At 41.6% G+C, this 19516-nt stretch overlaps 1 long non-coding RNA gene across 3 annotated transcripts in view; it reads right to left on the bottom strand.

Moving 5' to 3' along the window:
- The window catches only part of LOC109269330 (uncharacterized), a 28522-nt gene extending 16983 nt beyond the window's left edge, over positions 1 to 11539 (bottom strand). For all 3 annotated transcript variants that reach the window (XR_008419887.1, XR_002081025.2, XR_008419888.1), the window contains exons 1-2: positions 11386 to 11539; positions 10400 to 10581 (exon numbers count right to left, since the gene is read on the bottom strand). This is a non-coding gene — a long non-coding RNA (uncharacterized LOC109269330). The remainder of the gene's footprint in view (positions 1 to 10399; positions 10582 to 11385) is intronic.
- Between the last annotated feature and the right edge of the window lie 7977 nt (positions 11540 to 19516).

Below are 19516 nucleotides of genomic sequence, written 5' to 3'. Positions count from 1 at the left end.
ATATATATATATATATATATATATATATATATATATATACACACACATACATACACGATGGAGTATTACTCAGCAATCAAAAAGAATGAAATCTTGCCATTTGCAACTACGTGGATGGAACTGGAGGGTATTATGCTAAGTGACATTAGTCAGAGAAAGACAAAAATCATATGACTTCACTCATATGAGGACTTTAAGAAACAAAACAGATGAACATAAGGGAAGGGAAGCAAAAGTAATATAAAAACAGGGAGGGGGACAAAGCAGAAGAGATTGTTAAATACGGAGAACAAACAGAGGGTTACTAGAGGGGTTGTTGGGGGGGTGCTAAATGGGTAAGGGGCACGAAGGAATCTACTGAAATCATTGTTGCACTATATGCTAACTAATTTGGATGTAAATTAAAATAAATTAAATTAAAAAAAAATTTTTACAGTTAATCATAGTCTAGAGCAGTTGTAGTATTATTTTGTTGTCTTCCCAACAGCAAGAGTTGGTTCCCAACCATTGTGATTTCATTCCTCTTTGTTTCTGTCATAACCAATTACTATACCCTCCTTTCAATATACCCAGTAGTTTTGGATTACTCACAGCTTCTGCTTAAACACATTTTCTGTTTACTCAAGAATTTGCATTCTCCTTGTCATCACTTTTGCCTTTCTCTGTATATCTTCAACTTCTGTTTCACAACAACTGAGTAGACCTGTACGTGTCTCAGATGCAGATCTCCTCCTAGAAGAGGACCTGCTTGGTGTAATTAACCTTCAGTGTCCCTGTTCAAGAGTGCTTTCCTGCCATCCCGTCTTTTATATTACTGACCAGCCTTTATGTAACTACTCTAGACCAATCATCTGGGACCAGAAGGGAACCCCATTCAACAGTGGACTGGGTAAGGATTCTGAGATTGGCCTTTTCAGTACAGTGAGAAGAAAAAGAGCAGAGAAGGGGTCTCAAAGGTAGTAGAAGACAGGGTATAAGAAGTATTTAAGAAAAGGAATAGCACTTAGAAACTACTAGATCTTGAAAGAGGGGGATCAAGTAGAAAAGGAGAAGTCTAGTAGAGATCTAGATTTCTGGCTTGGGCAGCTGGGTAGATGTTGACCTGATAACCAGGATGAGAAAATACAGGAAATAGAGAAGGTAGAATGGGTTAAGGAAGGAAAGATGCATTGTACTATAGATGAGTTGGAAGTACCAAGGAACATACAGACGGAGATACCTAGGAGGCACTTAGGTCTATGGAACTGGAGCCGAATAGGCAAGATCTATTTTGCTGCATGTGACAGAAACTTATTTTCAACTAGCTTAAGCAAAAGGGGAAGTTGGTTGGCACATGTAACCAACCTAAGAAGGATAAGGGTGGAGCCAGGCTTGCGAACAAGAATAAAGATATGGATCCCATCAATACAACCCCAAACCTCTCACCTCTATTTCCTTTTTTGCAGATTAGACTGGCTTCTTCACAAGGCAGGAGACATGGCTACAGGCCTCTCTGGGCTCATATCCTAACCACTTCATAACCAGCAAGCAAAACTGATGCTTTCAGGTTCTGTTTGAAAAAATCCTAGGGGAAGGACTCCGTGACTTACACTGGCTCATTACCCTTTCCTTAGGCCAGTCTCAGCTGTACAGAACAAAAGGTACTGTAATTTGGCCAGGTTTGGTCACATGCCTACCCCTGTAGCCAGAGTGGGTGAGGTCTGTTCTCAGATAAAGAAGAGTCACAGGAAGATTCTAGAGCAATATGGATTCCTTACTGAATTGCTTTCCTTTCCTTCCAGTGTATGATAAAACAGTTCCCTGCAGTAGCTCACAGAATGTCTGGACCAACTCTATGCAAACTGAACCTTTCCTGTGTATTTCTGTGAGAGTTTTTGAGTGTTTTTAAGTTATTTGGGAGTATCTTCACGTCCCCGATAGTCACTTCAAGAAAAAGTAAAATTGGCTAGTAGCAGGGAAGCTAAAATCCTAGAGAAAACGAGAAAAGATTCAAGTACAGGTGTTTCTTCAACCTGCCAGGACGATACATTAGCACCACCTCCCTTGCAAATCACTCTGTGCTTACCAGAGCGTGGACCGGCGTGAGACACGCTACCAACTTCCAGGCATTGTTGGACCGGGAAAATGCACCATTATCGGTCTTTTCCCCCATTCCGTTGGGCGGGGGGGCAGGGTGCTTGAACGGAGACTTCATTTTGATAGAAGAAAAAGGTTCAATATTTGAAACATTGATTGTGACAGTCTTACTTCCAACCTCCATGGAGCTGGGCCTTCTGAAACATTTGGAATTAAAATGGAGGAGGGATATGTATAGGTGTATTTACTTGCAGATGCAGAAAATATCTCTGGAAAGATACCAAAAATAGCTTGATCAAGGATAGGGTAATCACTAGGACAGAGGTGTTTTACCAGCCAAAAAAAAAAAGGTCAGTAGTATTAAATGAAGACTCTTATGTGCTGTTTATGCTTATTTTACCCATTATTGGATTATATAACATTAAATCCTCAACAATATTACCATATTGTTACTGCATATTCCCAATTTTATCCTGAAAGATTGCACATAAATGCTAAAATTCTGAATCCCCAAGAAATCCACATTAAAATCCATTAACATTATAGGCAGTTTTAAAAAACAGTAAGCATTATTCTTTGAGAATGTAATTCTATTCAGTACTATTTGTGGCAGATTTACTACATGTTTATTGCTACTCCTTTCCAAGACCCAATAAAAAATAATACATACTAAGTATACAGAGTTATAGATTAAAAAAATAATAGTAAAACGTATAAACCTGAGAAGACAGAAAGCAAGAGGGGACCGCATAGATTACAACCAAATTTTGAAAGACTACAGATAGAGCTAGGGCAGGGATAAAACTATATCCTGAAATTGCTGTAGGAAGGAAAAGAGCCAAGTCACCCTAACAACCCTTTCAAAAGATTAGGACTTACAGGCACCAGGTGCTACAGAAGGTGGGGGCAGTGCTCTGTTCTAAAAGTGGGATTGTTGAAAGCTTATATGTGCAACATACCCGAGTGATACACAGCCAGGCAACAGCTGCCCCAAAAAAGAAACCAAAGTTTATTCTTAGAAGTGGAAGGCCAGAAAAAAAAAATTAAGTGAAAGAACTCCCGTTCCCCTTTCCTTACCTGTCCCCAGAACAGTGGCTTCCAAGGAGATGAATGTTAGATAGAATATTGGGAATTTCATCTCTAGAGAAAGTGAATGGTACAGACAAAAAAAAAAAAAAAAAGAACTTTACATAAATTTATATAGGAGTTCTCCAAGAGATTAGCTATATCTCCCTACAGGGAAGCCCATCCACACATATATACAGTTCCCAATCAATATCTCTTAATATAAACAGAAATCCAAAGTTCATAAGAAATGAAAGAACAAAATAAGCAGGGATAGGGAAAAAAAGAGTATACAAAAAAATATTTTAATTATTAGTGTTCTTAGATAAGGGAAGGTATTATAATTTGTAAAACAAGGACAGGATGCTGTGAAAAACAGCTCTAGGAAAAAGCCTGATTAAGTAAAGATATAACTAAAATAAATAGAAATTTTGGATAACAAAACAAAGATGGAAAACAGAAGGGAAAAGATAGAAGATTTTGGGAGAAAACTGGGAGGTACAACATCAAAGTAATTGGGGTTCCAGAAAAAAAGGACTGAAATTGGGCAGAAACTATCAAAGGAGAAGTACAAAAAAATTTCTTAGAACTGAGGGACATGAGTCTTTCAGTTGAAAGGGTCCACTAATGCCCAGCAATACAAAAAAGATAAAACAACCCACACTAAGTCATAACATTATAAGATTTCTGAGCTTAACATTATAAAATTTCAGGGGCTAAGGAGGAGATCTTCAAAGATTCTGGGTTGTGGGTATGGTAGCAGGATTGGGGATTTGGAATCACTTGGAAGGGAGCATGAATCGAAACGGCACTGTTTTTTTGTTTTTGTTTTTGTTTTTCAGTGTGTATTAGGACATAATGCCTTCAATAATCTGAGGGAGAAATTATTTGTCCTAGAAGTTTATAACCAACCAAGCTATCAGCCATGTGTGAATGCAAGGACTCAAAAAGTTTATGTCTGCCATGCACCTCTCAGGAACTGCTGGATAATGTACTCCAGAAGAACAAGAAAAAGCACACAACTGATATAGTAAATCCAAAATAGAAAAACGTCAAAAGTACATTCTAAGGCAAAGGTGTGCCTAAACCCTGCTCTAGATTTATTTATCCTATTTATTTATTTATTTATTTATTTATTTATTTATTTATTTCGGGGCAGGAGGAAGTAGGGGCTTCAAAAAGAGATCTCTGGAGGGGAAACTGATTGATTATCTGGTACTCCTGAGCCTTTGGGAGGAAAAATCTGTGGTGGTCCTATAACAGCACTAGCTGAACAACTGAAACAATGATCAAAGTAACAATAGAAAACTATACTGGTGGAGGAAAAAAATGAGGCAAGCACTGATTCCAAAAAACATAAGCTACACAAGGAAGGAATAATTATGAAATAGTTTTGGTCTCTGCAATTCTACCTAGGCAATAATGTAAACACTGACTAAAAATTGTGTTAAGGGGGCACCTGGGTGGCTCAGTCAGTTAAGCATCTGACTCTTGATTTCGGCCCAGGTCATGATCTCTTGGTTCCTGGGATCGAGCCTTGTGTCGGGCTCCATGCTGACAGCATAAGGCCTGCTTGAGATTCTCTCTTTCCCTCTCTCTCTGCCTTTCTCCTACTCATGCTCACTTGCTCTTTCTCTCTCCCTCTCCCTCCCTCCCTCTCTCTCTCAAAATGAGTAAATAAACTTTTTTTTTAATGTGGTATAAGGATAATAGAGGAAAGGAAATAAGAGGTTGTGAGTGCTGAATCATCACCTATGATAATAAAAAGTCAATAAAGTCTAAAATTGATAAATCAGGAAATAAAAGGGTTAGAATTTCATTAATGCCAGAAAAGGCATCTTAAAAAAATTCCGGAAGAGATTGGGAAAGGGTTTTCCTGTTGGCACTGATTTTTAAATAAACTTTTAAATATTTTTAAAATATTTTAAATAAAAAATTTTAGAAGAAATTTTTAAATAAATGTGATATAAACTAAACATTTTAATGTCAAAATAGTGATAGTATGCAATGGGTAAGTTCCAACTCTTTTAGTCCAGTGGAGTAAGCACTTTTGTCATAGAATTTGCTCTTGCAAAAATCCTCAGGAATTGTAAACAATGAGAGACACATGCTTATTTAATGTTCTCTTAGCCCAAAGGGTAAGAATCTTCCAAGTTCATAATCCTTAATGGATACAAATCTCAAGCATAAAGATTCCCCTAAGAGGAAATCCTATACCTAGTATCTAGACTGTAGGACCTGGAGAATGAAGGTGAACTGGACGTCCATGGCCTTTAAAGTTCCACTGCAGTATGAAACCATCTAAAGATAACTAGACCTGAGGTTACCCGAAGCCAGCAGAGTGCTATTTATAGCTGTATGGTAGATCCCAACTTTGTATTCCAATCATAACACAGTACACTACTAAAGATCTATCATAGTTCAAGTTTCTCCCATTGAGATCTAAACTGAATTTAAGATTCAGTAACTAGCCAATGTAAAGAAAAAAAGATTCTGCCTCTATCTCTCAACAAATACTTTCTCTGTGGTTGGTTAAGTTACCCACTACAGAATTTGCAGGCAAGCTAACCCTAAAATGACAGATTTCCTCACTTATGTTTACTAGCGTTTTTAAGAACTTTGGCCCCATAGAAGCACTCCTCTGAAGAAAATAGTATTTTTCCAAATCAGAGGTTTCCAAATATAAATTAGGCTGCAGCAATCCAGGCTATAATGAACTTACTTTGTGCATGATTATAATACTACTGTGATATCCTTGGTACTTAAGTTTGGAGGAAAGTACTTCTCTAACAAAAGACCAGTTACTTAGTTTTCCCATGTTTGTCCCCATAATTCCATGAGATTTTAATCCATTCAGTATCCATTTCCTCCTTTTAGGGTGAGACTAACATCTACTCTGGAGCCATATAAAGCAACCTATGCTCTTCATATTTCCCAAGAGTTGAAGAAAAATTTTTATTAGCAGAAGCTCTCTGGTTTCATACCACAGAAGTCTTCCCAGCGTACTTTGTGGAAGTAGATAATCCAGCCTCCTTCTCCTGTTTCAGTTTTCAAAAAAGGTAAAAATGTCTATCACAAATGGTATATCTCAAAATTTTGTATCTAAACTTGAAACTCTCAGGAATACTCTTAGCCATCTAGTCTCTCAGCACAAAATGTGCTCTTGGACCACTTGGATCGCTATCAACTGGGGAGCTTACTACAAATACACATTTCTGGAACCTCCCAGATTTACCGAATCAGAATTTCTAGAGAGGACCAAGGAATATAATTTCTTCTGTCAACCCAGATGATTCTTTTCTGATACCAATAGAATTCTAATTTAGCTGGCACAAAAACCAACACTCAGATCAATGGAACAGAATAGAGAACCCAAAAATGGACCCAGAAAAGTATGGCCAACTAATCTTTGACAAAGCAGGAAAGAATATCCGATGGAATAAAGACAGTCTCTTCACCAAGTGGTGCTGGGAAAACTGGACAGCAACATGCAGAAAAATGAACCTGGACCACTTTCTTACACCATACACAAAAATAAACTCAAAATGGATAAAAGACCTCAATGTAAGACAGGAAGCCATCAAAATCCTCGAGGAGAAAGCAGGCAAAAACCTCTTTGATCTTGCCCGCAGCAACTTCTTACTCAACAAGTCTCTGGAGGCAGGGAAACAAAAGCAAAAATGAACTATTGGGACCTCATCAAAATAAAAAGTTTCTACACAGCAAAGGAAACAATCAGCAAAACTAAAAGGCAACCAACAAAATGGGAGAAGATATTTGCAAACGACATATCAGATAAAGGGTTAGTATCCAAAATCTATAAAGAACTTACCAAACTCAACACCCAAAAACCAAATAATCCCATGAAGTAATGGGCAAAAGACATGAATAGACACTTCTCCAAAAAAGACATCCAGATGGCCAACCGACACATGAAAAAATGCTCAGCATCACTCATCATCAGGGAAATACAAATCAAAACCACAATGAGATACCACCTCACACCTGTCAGAAGGGCTCACATTAACACCTCAGGCAATGACAGATGTTGACGAGGATGCAGAGAAAGAGGATCTCTTTTGCACTGCTGGTGGGAATGCAAACTGGTGCAGCCACTCTGGAAAACAGTATGGAGGTTCCTCAAAAAACTAAAAATAGAACTACCCTATGGCCCAGCAATTGTACTACTAGGCATTTATCCAAGGAACACAGGTGTGCTGTTTCAAAGGGACACATGCATCCCAATGTTTATAGCAGCACTATCAACAATAGCCAAAGTATGGAAAGAGCCCAAATGTCCATCGATGGATGAATGGATAAAGAAGATGTGGTATGTATAGACAATGGAGTCTTACTCAGCAATCAAAAAGAATCAAATCTTGCCTTTTGCAACTACATGGATGGAACTAGAGGGTATTATGCTAAGCGAAATTAGTCAGAGAAAGACAAATATCATAAGGCTTCACTCACACGAGGACTTTAAGATACAAAACAGATGAACATAAGGGAAGGGAAGCAAAAATAATATAAAAACAGGGAGGGGGACAAAACATAAGAGACTCTTACATATGGAGAACAAACAGAGAGTTACTGGAGGGGTTTTGGGAGGGGGGGATGGGCTAAATGGGTAAGGGGCCCTAAGGAATCTACTCCTGAAATCATTGTTACACTATATGCTAACTAATTTGGATGTAAATTTAAAAAAAAAGAATTCTAATTTAGTATCAGGTTGTTGGCTTTTATTTATCAAAGGTTGCTGTGAGATACACACAAATAAAATCTCTATCTTTTTTTTAATGCTACCTGTCAAGGACATTGTCTATTTTATTATTCAGTGTTCTTTGGTTTCCATGGAACAAAATCCCTTTCAGATTTCAGAGCTGGATAAAAGGTTTTCTTTTCTATGAACTGCTGTGCTTTCTTTATTAGACTAGTGTTCATCAAATTTGGCTAATTATCAAAATTGCCTGGGGAAATTTTTAAAAATACATGCATCCCAGACCCCATGTAAAACCCATTCATGAGATACTCCAGGTAAGAGAGAATCCATGTAAGACTAAACATTAACCATGTTTCAAAACTATACGTGAGATGATGTCTAGATAATTCACCATGTTCACTTTTTGCCTTGGCTTCCTGGAAACTAGACTTAAAGCAATTTTTCTTAAAATTCAGTTCTTTAATATAATTATTCTCCTTTTCTTTCCCTCATTTTATTACTTGTCTGGTTCAGTATTTTTTAATGAGTTTCAACTTCAGAGGAAATAACTTGTAATAATACTATCCTTTGGACCAGCACATTCCTTGCAAGGGCATTTTAGCCTAAAATAAATCACTTATTGGGATTATAGAGTAAAAGAATCTGGTGGGCTTAAAAGTTTCATCATTCAGATTTTATGGAAGCTTCATAGGAAATTACTGTTTGAAAGGCACTCTGAAAATCATTGTTATTAAATGCCATATACATAATTAAGTTTCTGATCCCTTTTCAATCTCTTTGCTAAGGGTACTCCCCAGACTAAATACATTGTTTCTTTCTTTTTATTCACCACCTCAAAGATCGAATCCATTTTAGTGGTGTCAACCATTACCATCATGCTGAACAATTTCCAGATGTATGCTTGAACTTGAATCATTCACTAAAGCCCCAGGCCTAAATCCTTTGCTAACTGCAGAAACTCTTCATTTGGCTGTCTCCCAAAGACCACACATCAATGTGCAATTTTACATTCCTGATTACTGCCCTCTTCCAATTCTCCCTTTAGGTAAATAGCATCACCATTTTTTCCACATCCCCAGCTGAATTAGTCCTTGGTTACTCATTTCTTTGAATCCCCCTCCACTTAGCAGGGCAATATTTATGCTCTAATTTGAGGATGTGGATGCAATCTGAAGACCAAAGAAAATGCCAGTGATTATGAGTGATCTCAGAAGGAGTGATAAATTGCCTAGGAAATAAAACTGCCCTGTTTCACAGGGACAAAACTTAACATTTGTCTTAGACAGTCTCAGGGATAGACCCCTTTCTGTTTTCCCCAGTCTGGTACTCCTGCCCCAAATTAAAGTAAACTACTGATTTCTCTGTATTCGTTCAATTCCTCTTCTTATTCATTGTGGTGCTGGCGGTGGTGGTTAACGGTAATGGTTTAGCAATAGTATTTGTCCAACCAATTTCTCATCTGAAGAGAAGGAATGGTAACAGTACCTAACTCAATAAGTTGTTATGACTATTAAATATCCATAGTGTTCAGCATAATGCTTGGTACCCAATAAATATCAGTTGCTATTATTTTTGTTGTTGTTATTATTGACAGAATATAGTCACATAGTCCTTATGATTATTTCACTTTGATTTATACCAATTAAACTCCACAAAACACCAAATTTGCTCTCTGGTAAAATCTTACATAAGATTATGAGATTTTATAAGATAGAATTCACATTCTTCATCTTGGGAGTGAAAGTGTAATAGTTGTAAAACCTTAAACAAGTCATTTTGCTGAGCCTCTGTTTCCTCATTTGAAATAGGAATAACATTACATTCTAGGTTGACATGTGGTAAAAATTAATATTATGAACAGCACTTGGGAGGCTGCAAGAAACTATATACATTTTAGTTGTTTTCATTGGTGCTGTAAGCTTTGTCTTAGAGGCACTGAGCCCTATACCATTTTTGATGGCTCCAAGATATCAACTCAGTTCAATCAGTCACAAATTCCCTGAGGCACAAGACCTAATGTTAAAAGCAGTTTAAGAAAGCATTTTGCACAGAAAGATGGGTTCATTATTTCATTCTCCTCAGATGAAAGTGATCTACTGGATGGCCTCCCGGGCAGATGTAATTGCCCAATTATTTTATGAGGCATCTCCCAAATGTGACAACCTCCCCAGGAAATGCTTACCTACTACCATTTTCCTGTCTGTTCCTGAGAACTAGGACCCTCTTGAAAGCACAACAAATTCAAACTAAGACCCCCTTGTCTATCTGTGTCTGCTGAGATTGTTTCCGGAATCCTTACTACACACGTCTCCACGGTCCTCGACCGTTGCCTCAAATACGAGTCACCTCAACCTCTGTTACACTCATTCACTCATGCTCATGCTGCTGTTGGATTTTTCTCCCCTGATCCAACCACTTCCTGCTGTTCCTCCACCTCCAGAACCTTTACACCATGTTCTCTGAAGCACCTGTGGTGGTTCATGTTCTTATGTGCCCAACACCCCTTCTTCCACACCCTCCAGTAACAAACTCACTTACCCTACCCACAGGGAAAAGTGGGTGACCACAATGGGCCATAAAAATGGACCCAGGAATGATCATGCTACCAAGCTAGACTAGTCTGGGTCTTTCCTTGGGATTATTCTGATAGATTTTCCAAGAAACCATGTTCTATGCCATGTAAATAAAGTCCATTTATAACAGGGAAAAATGAAGCCAAGCTGAAACAGAAGACAGAAAAAAAGGAGATATGTTGAGAGTCCCGATGAGGTCAAATGCCTGGTTCTAGATTCTAAGATCCACAACGGCACTCTAGAGCTCCCTAAGCTTTTTTTGTTGGTTTTTTTTTTTTTTTCTTTTTCAATCTGTTAACTTTCAGCCCACTATGTCCTCTTTTGAGTCACTTGCAACTAGAAGAGTTATGACTAATACAATCCATTCCATTATAAATAAAATCCCCTACATCCTCGACTGTTCCACCAAACATTCTCTTCACCACTCGCTTTGGCTATATCACAGCCCTCCCCTCAATCCACTAATCTCCTTCAGCCTTCTTGAGTGGGACTGACAATCTCTTTCCTCTCCAAATCGCTACAGTGCCACCCTGGGAAAAACAAAAACAGAAACAAAAAACCCTGTTCCTTCAGCCATCTTTCTTTCCACTCTTACTGCCATTTGTCCCCCTCTCCCCATTCATTCATTCCGAAGAAGAATCTGGCTCCCAGTCTTCCTTACACTGCCTCTCCTGATCTCACCACCCAAGTGGGGGAACCTCTACTCACAGATCTACGACTGCCTTGTCCCTACTGACCTTTCCTCCTTCCTTTCGGGGTGAAAACTGGCATCCCCTCCTTTGTAAAGTTACTCCTCTATCTATGCTCTGTCTACCACAGAGACCTCAGTCTGTTGTTGCCACCTCTTCCCATTTCCCCAGTGTCTTCAACTCTCCCTGTCATCCCTTCTTCTAGTCATCCACACACGCACAACTGTCAGTCACATCATTCGAAAGCCTGCGCAAAATCTACCTTGGCTCCCTTATTCCTCCGTAGTTGCAGACCCTGCTTTCTCTTCCTCTTCAAAGTGAAACTTGGAAGTATTTACTCTCTCGTTTCCATGTCTTCCCTAGGCATTGACTGCTCTCTGAAACTGATCTCTCTTCTACCAGAGAAGATTTGACTCAGGCCCTTGACGTGTTAAATAAAGTAAGATGAAACAAAGTTAAATCAGTTAAATAGGTCAAAGGGGAGAAAGCCCACCTGGGGCCCCTTAAGCCTCTAGAGTCATAATCCCATGTCCTGGGCCGACTTGTGTCCTAGCCCTGGAGGAACACAGGAGTGGTCTAGGTGGGTCCCAGACTCTGTTACCAGCCGGCTCTCCCTCAATGGTCAGACCCACCTCCGGGCGTGCTGTGTCACCTCCCGCCAATCTGCCCTACTAGTAACGGTGCAGCCTTATAAATTTGGTTTACAGTTGCCATAGGAGTAAAATTTATACTCAAGGAAATTATATAATTTCCAACTATGAATGGAACAAATTTGCTTCCTCATAGAAATACAATTTATTCCTTACAATATGAGTGCAATTATATGTTTTAACAACTTACCACATATGATGTAACAATGGCATGTAAACAGATCAATGACCTGCTTTTATTTATTTTTTTTTTAATTTTTTTTTTTTTTAACGTTTATTTTTGAGGCAGAGAAAGACAGAGCATGAACGGGGGAGGGTCAGAGAGAGAGGGAGACACAGAATCTGAAACAGGCTCCAGGCTCTGAGCAGTCAGCACAGAGCCCGACACGGGGGCTCGAACTCACAGACAGTGAGATCGTGACCTGAGCCGAAGTCAGACGCTTAACCGACTGAGCCACCCAGGCGCCCCATGACCTGCTTTAAAAAGAAAAAAAAAAAAAAAAAAAAAGTGAGGCACCTGCGTGGCTCAGTCAGTTACGCATATGACTTGATTTTGGCTCAGGTCATGATCCCGAGGTTTGTGAGATCGCGTCCCGCATTGGACTCTGTGTTTGGGATTCTCTCCTTCTCTCTCGGCCCGTCTCTCTCAAAACAAATAAATAAACTTTTAAAAAATGTGCTGTGTTTCTATGAGGGCAGGAACTATAGTCGGGAATGGATTAGGTTGACAATCACTGTTCTCTGGAAGTTCAACATCATCCTGGTAAGTGAAGCTCCTGGAGGAGTACTTACATGAAACAAGAACAGGCTTGGCAAACAGATTACTAGCCCTGTGACTTTGGGCAAATTACTTAGCCTCTCTGAGCCTCAGTTTCCCCATTTTTAAATTAAAATAATAACACCTAGGGCACCTGGGTGGCTCGGTCGGTTAAGCATCCCACTTCAGCTCAGGTCATGATCTCATGGTTCGTGGGTTCAAACCCCACGTGGGCCGTCTGCTGTCAGTGAAGAGCCCACTTCAGATCTTCTGTCCTCCTCTCTTTCGCCCCCTCCCCCACTCATGCTCACTCACGCTCTCTCTCTCAAAAATAAACAATAGGGGCGCCTGGGTGGCGCAGTCGGTTAAGCGTCCGACTTCAGCCAGGTCACGATCTCACGGTCCGTGAGTTCGAGCCCCGCGTCGGGCTCTGGGCTGATGGCTCGGAGCCTGGAGCCTGTTTCCGATTCTGTGTCTCCCTCTCTCTCTGTCCCTCCCCCGTTCATGCTCTGTCTCTCTCTGTCCCAAAAATAAAATAAACGTTGAAAAAAAAAAAATAAAAAAAATAAACAATAAAATTTTTTTAAATAAAATAAAATAACACCTATTTCATAGGGTTTTTGTGAAGACTAAATGACATAACCCATGTGAAAGCAAAATGCCTGGAACACAGTAGGCATGCAACAAATAGTTCCTCTCCTCTCATCCTTCTGTCATATAGGAGGGGCCGAAATGCAACAGTCGCATTTTCCTTCTCACTCAATCAGGCACTTTCTTGCATGTGACTCTCACGTCATCTCAGAAGTGTTTTTTCATCCCTGGGTAGGTCTCATACGGCCAACTAGAGATAAACTCTTCAATGGCAAAGACCGTCTTTCTGTTTCTTTCCTATTTCTCAAAACGACAGCAACCCTATGCCAAACATTTTCCTGGGTAGACCCAAATCCACATAATCTGCCTTCAGTCCTTTTCTGAATCACTGAAAATATCCTGAGAATCCCAACAATTGAGGGCCCAAGGTACATTTGCCAAAAAATCACTTACCCAAAATGTGGTGACTGCACACACTTTGGTCAGCACTATGCTGGACACACGATGGCCCCCACAGTGGGATACACCTGAGCAACCAACCTGCTTAAAAGAATCCTCCAGAGCCCCAAGAGCCTTAGTAAGACCACTTTCCCCGCTACCATAACCCACGCTTAGAGGACTTAGTGGCAGTCACCCCTCCTTATAATCTCCTTAATCCTAAAAGGGAAGTTAAAATTAGAGTAGATTCCCCACTTTCCCCTAAAAGACCATCAGGATAATTCTATCATGCATAAGAACACTTCCCACCTTGGTACTCTCCAGAAGCAAACCTCCAGCGTCACCCATCGTCACCATTGTCTCTTCCCCACATGACTCTGTTCATCCCCTTAGTGACTTAAACTAAAAGCCAACCCTCCCCCCACCAGCCCCTTAACCCTTCTACTTTATCCCCTAGGACCCCAGCTGTGTTACCTCCACACTTTCCACCACTTTCTTCACTGTCTTATGCAGAAACCTGGCTACAGCTCTAACTGAAAACTGAACACTGAAAACTGAAACCTGTTTTCCTTTGTGCCTTGTCGAAAGGTGGCTATTTTTTCCCTCCTGCACCTCACATACCATAGAACTCAGGGGTGGAGTGGGTGTTTTGCATGATCCTTATGGCTGATGACAGTTTTTCTCCCTTGCTCAAAAGCCCCAACTCTTCTGGAAACCCATGCCCTCCAACTGTACCACCCACTATCCCCCTGTGGCAATCATCTGCTAAGCTCTCTGACTCCTCCTCGTTCATGTCAGCCGTTGGCAGCTGGCTCCTTCCCTGGCTCCCTTCTGATTCTGCTCCTTCAGTCATTCTTGGTGACTGAACATCCATGCAAAGTGTGTGTCAGGCCCCCTAGCCTCCTGGTGCCTTGACTCCTCACTTCCAATGCACTCCTCCTACCTCCACCTCCGCACCCTCTCCCTTCATCACGACCTTACCGCCTCACGGCCGGTGAGTGCACAACACCTGAACTCACTCCCAGCATCCCACTCCCTGACTACTTCCTTTTGGGCCAACTAGTCCCACCCCAACTGTCTTCAACCCCGTGGGTGCCTCCCATTCAGAGGTCTTAGCACTATTGGTCTGTCCTCTGCATCTGTCAGAAGACTGGCAAGGGATAGATGGCATGTTCAGAAGGGTTAAACTGCTGAGAGTTTAGTGAAGGGCCTGTTCACAGAGGAGCGGGCAGGTAGAGGGAAGTAACAAGAGCCAGGGAAGTTCCTGGGGATAAGGAATGTGGGAAGCCATTACCACAAACAGCCTGAAGAGGCCAAGGAGAGAATAAGCTAAGGAGAGAATAAGCCAAGGAGAGAATAAGCTCTCACTGAGCCCAGTGAGAGCTGGAACAGTGAGAGAAAGGCTACCTGACTGGGCTATGGCCACAGGAAACCACAGCCACTGCCAGAAACAGTAAGGCAAGGAGGAATCAGGGACCATAAATCCCCAGAGCTCTCCTCTGATTTTTGGCCAGTGCCTTCCCTCAGCCGAAGTCAACTAGGAGTCAGAGAGAGTGCAAGGGAGCCTCAGGGATGCAGTCTATAGAGGTATGTCTTTCACAGCAGAAGAGTGGATTGTAGGCTGGAGGGTGCTAGAGGGTCAGAGCACGACTACCCCTCACACCTTCACTTCATGAGCCCTGCCCTCATCTACATTCCTCCTCAACATCCTTGCCCCACTGTCATACTGGCCTTGCAAGACCCAGCCTTCTCCACACCTATATCCAAGCGGGGGGTGTGGCTGGAGACAGTTGTGTGACTCTGCTTACAAGTGTCACTTTGAATTTATGTCTACAAGTCTCAAGAAGTTTCTGCGGTCTGGTTATGTTCCCCTAATCCACTCACCCTCCCAGTTTCATCCCATTCTCTCTTCATTGTACTATCCCCATTCCTGATGATTTCATTTCGTATTTTACTCAGAAAACAGAAGCGATCAGAAGAAGACAACTTCATCTTGCCGTCGTCAACCTCTCCATAAACTCCACTCTCCCTCTAGTTACTGTGGGTATCCCAATCCTGTTTCTGTGGGTGCTACACTTCCACGCCAGATGCCATCATCTTTGGAGTGCGTGGAGGGAGCCCCCAGTCCCCGACACAGCAGTGGTGGAAGGTGCCCCCCCATTTCTGCCCAGCATGCTGGTGCTCCCCACTGGGCTGTCTGAAACCTCCTCAGACTATAACTTCATCTGAGGATCTTCCTGCCTGGTCCTCCTTCCTTCTGGTCTCAGGTGTCACGCCTGTACAGTGATCTGAAGGCCTTCCCTACTGACTTCTCTCCCCTTTATTTTCCACAAACGTTATTGCCAAAAAAATCTCTTATGCTTCTAACTCTGTCTCGTCTGTTTCCTGGATAACCCAGACTGATGCAATCAGACAACCCTTGCCTTGCCATATCCAATGGTCATCTCAAGTCCTGTGGCTGCCCAGAGTATGATAGGTTTATGAAACTGAAAGACCAATGGAGGATTTTCCCGTAAAAGAGTAAAAAATAATTAAATTTTTAAGGTTTGAAAGAGTCTATTTAAATTTAAAAATTCACTTTACTGGAACGATTAGTTTCCAAATGACCAAGAATATTCCTATCACCCCCTGCACCAAGCAAGTCTGGAAAACACCCATCACACTGGTAAGTACTCGTTTATCATCTTTTATTCCAGGTACAGGTTTCCCCTGTTGTGGGAAAGTAGAGTGTTCCTTTGAAACCTTTTGTAAGCAGAAATGGCAGAGAGCAAAGAAACAATTATCATTAATGTATATGGAAAGGTTTTTAGCATTCTCAGACCCAAAAAATAATCTTTCTTGGGCTTTTCTGATACCCTAGGACCCGTCTTGCCAACAGATGTACAAAATAAACTGAGATAAAGCACAGATGCTCACAGCGCAGTTTAAAGCAGCTTGATGCTGAGATGCCGAGTTCCCGGGGAAGGTCCAGGGGAAGGAGCTTGGCAGGGTCACTCTCACGGCCTGGGATGCACACTGCCTCTGTAACCACTCACTGCAAAACAGATGCTGAACGCTATTTTTGCTTCGTGCCTTTTTGAGAAAATCCTCTTTTGGATTTCTTTTGGTCGTCAAAAACAAGTACTAACATCGGTCTTTCATAAAGGGAAGTGGTGTAATGTGAACTTTTGAAAAGCAGGGGACACCTTTACATGAGCTTCAGAAACAAATATTAAATCTGTCTTGTTCACACTTGTTGAGCACTGTCTTGTTCCCTAGTGCTCAACATTTGCTTAGTGCATTGCAAGTGCTATTTATTTATTTATTTATCTATCTTGAAACTGTTCGCTTCTGTTAACCTTATTTCCATTTTGTTTGCCTTTGTGGAGGGGCAGCTTAAGACCACTCCGGGGTTGTTCCTACCAACTCAGTGCCCGGAACAGTGGGAGCTGCACACAGGTCCGCACGGCAGGCTGAGAGCGCCAGGCTTCAGGAGGGAACTGCTGAACAGGCACAGAGGGCACCTGCTACGCCTGCAGACCAGTCTGCGACTTCAGGTTGAGGAGCTGGAGCAGTCCATCCACCCTGAAATTCCTCCTTGGTCACAGCCTTTTCCTTTTCAACCGCTTCAGGTTCTCCGTAGAAGCAGAGATCAGGCGTGACCTCCCATGGGTGTTCACGGGAAATGGCGTCACGCACGTGCAGAACTTCCTGGACCAGCGTCCACCACGTCAGACCCACTGAGCGAGCTCCCTTGTTGTTGCAAGGCGCGGCAATGTCCACACGGCGCAGAGGAGAGTTTGTGTTACACAGAGTGATGGCAGAGGGGTTACCAGAAGACGCCTCTGTGGGAGGGTGGTGGTCAGCCCTGGGATCCTAACCACCCCAAGTCTCGGCTCCCGGAAGGCTGCCTGGATCCGGTTAGTGAAGGTTCCAGGAGTGAAGTGGCCGGCAGTGGGACTGGCTCCAGTAGCAGCCGCAAACTTCAGCCCAGCTCGCTGGCCAGGATTCCTGGGTGATAGGACACTGACGGGAGCCGTTTTCAACGGCAACAATGGCACAAGCTGCCAGCAGAAGCTTCTCCCACGTTCTCTTCAGATGCCATCACATTTCCTTTTATAGATGTAGTTCCATCTGGAAGTCAAGGTTGGCGCCACCTAAGTGGGTTCCTGCTGCAAGGAATTTGAGGACACCCTCCTCCTCCTTCATTTACAGGACATCAAGGGCTCTGGACATTATGAAAGTTTCCTTTAACGACAGGAATGCAGAACAACACCATATGGACCCTTCCCTGGGTAGCGCGGAAAGGGCAAGTGCTCTTTAAGTATCTTCAAAATCACTAAATTTGTAGAGCCATGATTTCCATTCACCTTTATATTTGTTTGTTGGGTAAACTATTTTAAGTTTTTGTCTAAGCCATGTGAAACCTTTTTCCTTTTCATTCACTCAATAGACATGGAGCACTAAAACTTGGCAGCATAGTGCCAAGTAATAGGAGATACGATGACGAAATGGCTCCCATTTCCCAAGGAGCACTAATCTACGGGACAGGCAGACTTACAATGAGAATACAGTACAGCAACGGCTAAAGTAAAACGATGTACAAAATACGACTGAATTATCAGAGACTTACATATAAAAGCCAAAACTATAAAGCTCTTAGAAAAAAAGACAGTAGTAAATCTGTGTCATCTTGCGTTAAGCAATGATTTCCGAGGCCACAGAAAGCAAGTGATAGAAGAGAAGACAGATAAATTGGGCTTCATCAATATTCAAACCTTTTGTGCTTCAAAGGACACCAGCAAGAAAACAGAAAGACAACAAACAGACTGGGAAAAAATATTTTCAAGTCACGTGTCTGATAAGGGACTTGTATCTAGAATACATTTTAAAAACTCATAACCCAATCAATTTTTTAAAAAATAACCCGTTATAGAAACTAGCAAAAGACTTGAATAGACATTTCTCCAAAGATGGCTAGTAAGCACATGAAATGGCTACTGATAAACAGCATTAGTCAGTAGGGAAATGTACATCTAAGACACACCCACTGGGATAGATAAAATTAGAAGACAGAAAATAACAACTGTTGGGAAACGTGTACAGAAATTGGAACCCTCAGACGTTGCTGGTAGGATCGTAAGATCCTTTAAGTGGTACAGCCACTTTGGAAATCAGTCTGACAGTTTCTCAAAAAGTAAAACATAAAGTTGCCATATGACCAGCAATTCTACTGTTCCACTCCTAGGTATACAGCCCAAAAGAACTGAAAATAAGCATCCTTACAAAACTTATATACTAATGTTCACAGCAGCATCGCTCACAATAGCCAAAAAGTGGAAACAAACCAAATGCCTATGAACTGATAAATGGATAGAGAGGATGTGATATATCCTTACAATGGATATTATTTTGCCCATAAAAAGGAATGAAATGCTGCTACATGCTACAACACGGATGAACCTCAAAAACCTCACTTATGGTGAGTGAAAGAAGCCAGTCACAAACGACCACAATTCTGTGTATATGAAATGTCAGAACAGACAAATCTAGAGATGCAGAGAGATTAGTGGTTGCCAAGGGCTGCCAAGACTGCCTGGGAAAATGGAGAGTGAGTGGTAACGTGTATGGGATTTTTTTGGAGGATGACAAAAATGTCCTTAAGTTAGAATGTGATGATGTCGCACAACTTTGTCAATATACTCAACACCATCAAATTGTGCACTTGAACTATATGATATAAATTATTAAAAACTTAAAATTTCAGCTTAAATTTTTTTAATGTTTGTTTATTTTTGAGAGAGAGAAAGAGAGAGCACAAGCAGGGGAAGGGCAGAGAGACAGAGGGAGACACAGAATCCGAAGCAGGCTCTAGGCTCTGAACTGTCAGCACAGAGCCCGACGCAGGGCTCGAACCCATGAACTGTGACATCGTGACCTGACCCGGTCGGACACTTAACCGACTGAGCCACCCGGGC

The sequence above is a fragment of the Panthera pardus genome, unplaced genomic scaffold, assembly GCF_024362965.1.
Source record: "Panthera pardus isolate Hobbes unplaced genomic scaffold, ASM2436296v1 HiC_scaffold_7, whole genome shotgun sequence".
NCBI classification, from domain to species: domain Eukaryota; kingdom Metazoa; phylum Chordata; class Mammalia; order Carnivora; family Felidae; genus Panthera; species Panthera pardus.
This window is presented reverse-complemented; position numbering and strand designations above follow the sequence as displayed.